Source organism: Onychomys torridus, chromosome 8 (genome assembly GCF_903995425.1).
Source record: "Onychomys torridus chromosome 8, mOncTor1.1, whole genome shotgun sequence".
Classification (NCBI taxonomy): domain Eukaryota; kingdom Metazoa; phylum Chordata; class Mammalia; order Rodentia; family Cricetidae; genus Onychomys; species Onychomys torridus.
Window position 1 is genome coordinate 51,979,718 of NC_050450.1, and position 6,457 is coordinate 51,986,174.

General features: G+C 41.4%; 1 pseudogene; it reads right to left on the bottom strand.

Annotated features, from left to right (window-relative positions):
- Window positions 1-380: 380 nt before the first annotated feature.
- LOC118590574 lies at window positions 381-500 on the bottom strand (annotated as a pseudogene).
- Between the last annotated feature and the right edge of the window lie 5,957 nt (window positions 501-6,457).

Genomic DNA, 6,457 nt, shown 5'->3' on the forward strand with positions numbered 1-6,457 from the left:
ATGGCATGGGTTTCCGGAGACCTATTTTTCAGTGGGAACAAACATGCATGTGAAGGTAAGTCTCGGTCACTTTACGGCATCAGCTCTCAAACTGTAGACAACCTCTTTAAAAAGCACCATTCATTATTTTGAAATTCAACAAGATGAATATAATGGGCATTTGGAAAATAAATGTGTGTGGAAAGCTGAAGTCGTTATTTGTAGAGTAGGAAGAGAATTGTGCAGATCACATGGTTCAGAGCCACAGGCACCGGTGAAGATGTGCTAGGGAACAGAACACTTGTCTAGCCCAGCACTGTGGAGAGTGGGCAGGGTGAAGAGCTAGTTACATGGCTTCACATTTCAACAGAATGATGTTAACAGTACAATTAACCAGCATCAAAAGGACAACATAGATCCAAAAATGAAAGTGAACCCAAGTGCGTGGGTACTTTAAAATTCATCATTGCTGATAAGAACAGATACTACACATGATCTTAGCCAAAAGGCCGAGAAGCATTGCTACTCAGGAAGCAGAGGCAGGCGGATCTCTGTGAGTTCAAGGCCAGCCTGGGCTACAGAGTGAGTTCCAGGAAAGGCACAAAGCTACACAGAGAAACACTGTCTCAAAAAACAAAAACAAAAATTCATCATTGCTAATACACAGACAAGTGGGATAGCCTCGTAGTGATGTCAGGAAAGCCGGCTGAGAACTGCGGAAGCAACAAGGTTAAATGTTTCCTCATGCTACCCCCTGAACAAGCTCCAGTCAGCTAAAGAATCTTATAGAAAATATGAACAACTGAAAGCAAGAGAAGACGACATGGGTAGTGCTTCCTGGCTGGGGGTGGCTGTTGTTGGAGCAGATGTGGGGGTTATGTTTCTCTGTGAAATTTCAAAAGAACATCTGAGCATCAGCCGTTACCAGGTAAGATTGCCAAATGAGTCATTGTGTTTGGGATAAAATAGAGAGACACATGCTTAATGTAAGTCTAATTTTCTCAAAATAAAAATCAACTTAAGGGATAAAAATATTCCAATGAAAATTTTGACAAGATATATGAAGGAAGACAGTTGATTCCCAACAGGCCCTGTATACAAGTATCCTATGAACAAATAATATCATTAGAAATCCCAACTGTGTAACTAAACTAGACAACGTACCATTAGTCTATCAAGTAGGCTGTGATACAGTGGAATAGGGTATACATGTTGACAAGTGTGAAGTGAGGACTCTCAGCCAATGACAGAGACCTAGCAAGGGAAAGATAGACAATGTGTCCTCTCTGACAGATGTCGAAACTTTGAACATTATAGTGTGACATTGCCATCTATGAGTGACTTGGACTGCATACATAGCTGCCCTGAGAGCCCCGTGTGGCACAGGGACAAAAGATTGGACCAGTGTGGAAGGTTCAGAGGAGGAAGAATTAACACTAAAGGAGGTCTGAAGCTTTTCTCTGATTAGTGAGACATGTAGATACTAACTTTTGACAGGAGCCGGCATGGGAACTGTGGGGTGACATTTAGGGGCTTTCTAAGCAGAAAATCCTTAGTGCCAGAATTTTCATCAATGGGATGGGGATGGTTGGGTGAGAAACTGTGCCTATTGAATACAATTTAAAAGAGCAAAGATCGCAAAGTCAATTATGCAGGAGTTACGGTGTCTAGCAGACCTACTGAAGATCATTGTGATTTTTGTTTGTTTGTTTTGATTCTTTTGTCCCAGAATGGGAAGCCTCTGCATGGAAATCCATCTCAAGTCAAGAACTAAAGGGAAGTGTGGATGAATAGGGGTGAGTATTCTCTGGGAACAGACTGGAGTGTAGGCAGGCTGCTTGGTAAGAGCATGGCCACCTCCAGCACCCCACAGAATCAAAATGGTGCCTACAATTCTGGACCAAGTGGGAAGAGGAGCCCTGCTGGTCTCGAGGAGATGAGAGAGACCCGCTGAGTGATGATCAAGGGGAGGCTGTGCAGCTACAAATGAACTGTTTAAAAACAAAGACTGGGGTGCAATAAACTTAGGGTTCAACTCAAAAGACTAACATCAGACCGTTTAAATAGCAAAGGAGTTGTGCATAGTTTGAAATACTGACAGTTGCTCATTGCTGAACTTTAATAGAATCTAAATGTTTTGGAAATGTATAGATTTTGAAATGCAGTTTCCCCATGAAACACTTACATGGAGACTAGATTTTGTTTATGAATCTGGTGATTGTTTCTAAAATTTTGTTAATTATGTGTATTCCTGTGGGGAGGGGAAGGTTGTTCACATCTGTGTGGGAGCCTGCTGAGGCCAGAAGAGGATGTCAGATCCCCTGGAGCAGGAGTGCAGGCTGTGGTGAGTCACCTGCCCAACATGGGTGCTGGGAGAGAATGGGGCTTCAGGTCCAATGGAAGCAGTGTAGCAACAGCTCTGAACCACTGAGCCTCTCCCCAGCCCCTAAATCCAATAATTATAACAGCACAATACACACGTTTATTCAGTTTCAGTTTAATAAAAAAATTAAGTTTTATCAATAGTTCCCTGAAAATTTAATACACGTTGTAACTAATTGTTACAGATAATTGACAGCTTCTGGGGAAGGAAGAGTCAGTTGTCTTTAAGGGTGTGGTCCCTGGTAATGCAACATTTGGAGGATGGCCTCACACCCAGGAGTGTATGGGCATGGGCAGCGCAAACAGGAGTCAATGGGTTATTTCACACACACACACACACACACACACACACACACACACACACACACACCTGCACGCACACAGAAGTCATGAAGCTAGGGGCCAAAGAATTAGGGAAGTGGGGTAGACCTGGGAAAAGTTAGGGGGAGAGGTTGGAGTAAATATGAAGTATTAATAAAAAATAGCTTTTAATTTCCTTAAGTATTTCAAATTATAATCATAATTTTAATATAATTGATTCCATCAATTTCTTCAAATATTTAAGAAACCAAACACATGCAACCAATACTAAACCTCCATAGGTCTAAGAACCCCAAACAATAAGCTAATCAAATACCTTGTCTTCTAAAGGAAGCATATACCAGGGATTTCGAGATGAGCAGTGGCCATTGCAACATTTTAATTGAAATGTGTGTTAAGTGGTAAGCCATTCCTGTATCTCAGGACCCTGATAGAAGGTAGAGTTACCACATCAGGCAAGCTGAGTCTGCAGATTTGAATCAGCAGCAGAGCCAATTTCCATGTTATCTCTTAGGACACGACCTTCATATGCTAAACTGGACTTTTTGGCAAATGGATGCCAGTGAGGACAGTGATCTTTTTTTTTTTTTTTTTAAGATTTATTTATTTATTATGTATGCAGCATGTATGACTGCAGGCCAGAAGAGGGCACCAGATCTTATTACAGATGGTTGTGAGCCACCATGTGGTTGCTGGGAATTGAACTCAGGACCTCTGGAAGAGCAGTGGTCTTAACCTCTGAGCCATCTCTCCAGGCTGGGGACAGTGATCTTAAACCCCACCTTTCATCCAGAACTTCCTCAGTCACAGGACTTTCTATATTTCCAAGCTACTTTTATTTTTCAGACAATCACCCTGCTAAATTCATGCCTGTGAGTTTTAATTGGCTTCTCTGGCATCCAGGGACTTCCCATTTCCACAGCCTTCCTATTTCCAAATAAATTTTCTAAGATAAAAGTGTCTAAGGCCCGAGACCTGAACCCTGTATACTATTATGCAATCTCTATGTTAAACTTAGTGTGTGCCTGTTCAGTTCTCAGGCTAGCGGTGGAACGTGTTCTGAACATAATATTCATGGAGTTCTGAGGTTCAATGGTTCTGTTTTCTGTAAGCATAAATCGAAGAGCATGCATGACCATCTCATTTATCTTGTCTCTTGGGCATCCTGATGTCTCATGGCTTCTCCACAGCTATTTCATATCAACTTTCATAGATTAATACTTTGTTATTAAACTGTATGATCCTTTAAATTTCAGCAACAGCGATTTTCTAAAAGAAAATTATTCCAACATGCTTACATGTCCTTCGCCTAATCTAAAAGTGAATACTTCCTTCCCACAACCCTTTTGTATCTCTCTCTTAAACATTAGGCATTTACATGGCTTGCAGAAAACAAACAATAAAATAAAGCCCCCTCAAAGGAAGAATTAATAAAGACAAAGGCAGACATCAATAAAATAGAAAATAAAAGTAGAACGGTTGTTTTATAAAACTAAAATCTGATTCTTTGAAAAGACTAACAAAACAAATAAGACTTTTAAATGATTGTGACCTCTTTGGGGGTCCAACGACCCTTTCATAAGGAGCCACATATCAGATATCCTGCCTTTAAATATTTACATTACAATTCATGACGGTAGCAAAAATTACGGCTGTGAAGTAGTAACAAAAATACTTTTATGGTTGGGGGTCACCCCAACACTAGGGTCCGTGTCAAAGGGTCTCTGCGTTAGGAAGGGTGAGGACCACTGCCTTCAAAGTTGACTTAGAGAGGAAAGGAAAGTGGCAGAAGCAGGGGGAACTCCAAAGCACTTCTGTGATGCTTCTTGTTCATGACAAACGTCACCAACTCTCATCCACCCTGTCTCCATCTCGGTTAGGCTTTTGTTTTTGCAGTGCTGGGGACAGAGTCCTTGCTAGGCAAGCACTTTGCACAGAGCTACATCCCCATCCTAGCCCTGGTTTTTAACATGTCTTCCTAACATGTCTCTTCGCCCATTACCTTTCATTAGAAAAAAAAACGGCAGACATGATACTACTCCTCGGAACAGTGAGTTCCTTCCTGCTGAGCTTCGTCTCCGTGACCTGCAGGAGACGTGCTCTGACAACTCCGGGCTGTCCTCCTTGTAGTCATTAATGACTTCTATACTTTCATTTCCAGTGCATTCCATGTAACAGTTTAAAAACAGAACAATAATTAACCCCAATCACCTTTAATGTAGGCATACATTTTGTGATTACTGACTGCCTTAGTGACCTCATTAAGCATTTACAATATGATGTGACATGGTGTGATGGCACATGTCTATCCATAATTCTAGCACTAAGAAGGTGGAGACAGGACAATCAGGAGCTCAAGGCTAGCCTGGACTACACGAGACCCTATCACAAAAGCAACAACAACAACAAAACCATAAAGATGTAAAAACTAAAATATAATGAATCACAAATGATTTGAATTTCTTCTAGTAACACAAGAATGTTTAATAGAAAAATACTACTCATATATATTCTTAAATTGAAGATTAGAGTTCATGTGGCTGTTTTAAAGGGACAAGAAGTCATTTTTCGTTAGGTATTTTAATTTGCTAAAGAGAAACTGTACGTCTCTTACAGTATGTATAGAATAGAACCATATAGTACAGGGGCTGTGTTCTTAGACCCCCAGTGAAGGCCGAAAGCCACAGATAGCACTAAGTCCTTGATAAGCTGTGGTCTATCCTATGCAAAAATACCAGTGGTAAATAGTTGAAGAAAGAGTGGGACAGACATGTCTGGGGCCCTGGTATGGAGGGAAGAGGATGTAGGCATCTTGTAGGCTTTGCCCGTAAAACTGCTTCTTAGATGCTCTACCCTTGTCTTGTCCTGTTTACCACATTTGTGTCCAGGTGATGAGGGCTGACTAGAATACACTACGTCCCTATGAGATGGAGGGAGGGGGAGGCAGGTACCGGAGGAACTGAACAGCAGACTTGCTGTGATCTGGTTATCTGGACAAAATTTATTTTCTTAAACAATCAAGACTTGGGAGTTGGTTACTGTAGACAAAGTTGTTTACTATATATTCCAAATAAATATCAATAGTTTCCTATATATTAGCTGTTGTCATGTTGAATATATAGTTGAATATATATAAGGTCCCCTAAATGCACATGAACACATTAAAACAATCATGGACTAAACTGAAGGTGAAGACAGCTACACATCCTGGAGAAAGGCATGATGTAAGACCTGAATAAACACAGGAAGTTGCCGTGTCTAGAAAAGAAGATTGGCTATTAGGGAGTTCTAGGATTCTGGAAGCTGTACCATTCATATCCCCACCAATGTGTCACTGACTTACCCAGTGTGTGACCTACTCCATGTCACTGAGCTTAGAGTTATCAGATCCATGCAAGCTCATGAGAACACCTCTGGCATACCTCGGGGCTTGTCTGCCAGCTTACCCAGGCATGTGGCACCAATGCAGGGTTAGACAAATTGGTCAGTGAGCCAGCTGAAATCAAGCCACGCTATTAGAAAACTGGAGCTGATAATGGACTTCACACCAAATAGATGGGAAGGAAGTGGCTGACTGGAGGGTAGAGTTGGACTAACGAATCCCAGCTGAGAGAAACAAACCATGGGACCAATGGGGACCACAGAGGAAAAATCCTCTAAAGATAAAATATGGAGGAACGTGGTCAAAATAACCCATTCACGTTCAAAGCAAAAGTTAAGATACCAAAAATACATAGGGAGGGTACCCGCACCATTTAAAACATGTGGTGTGTGT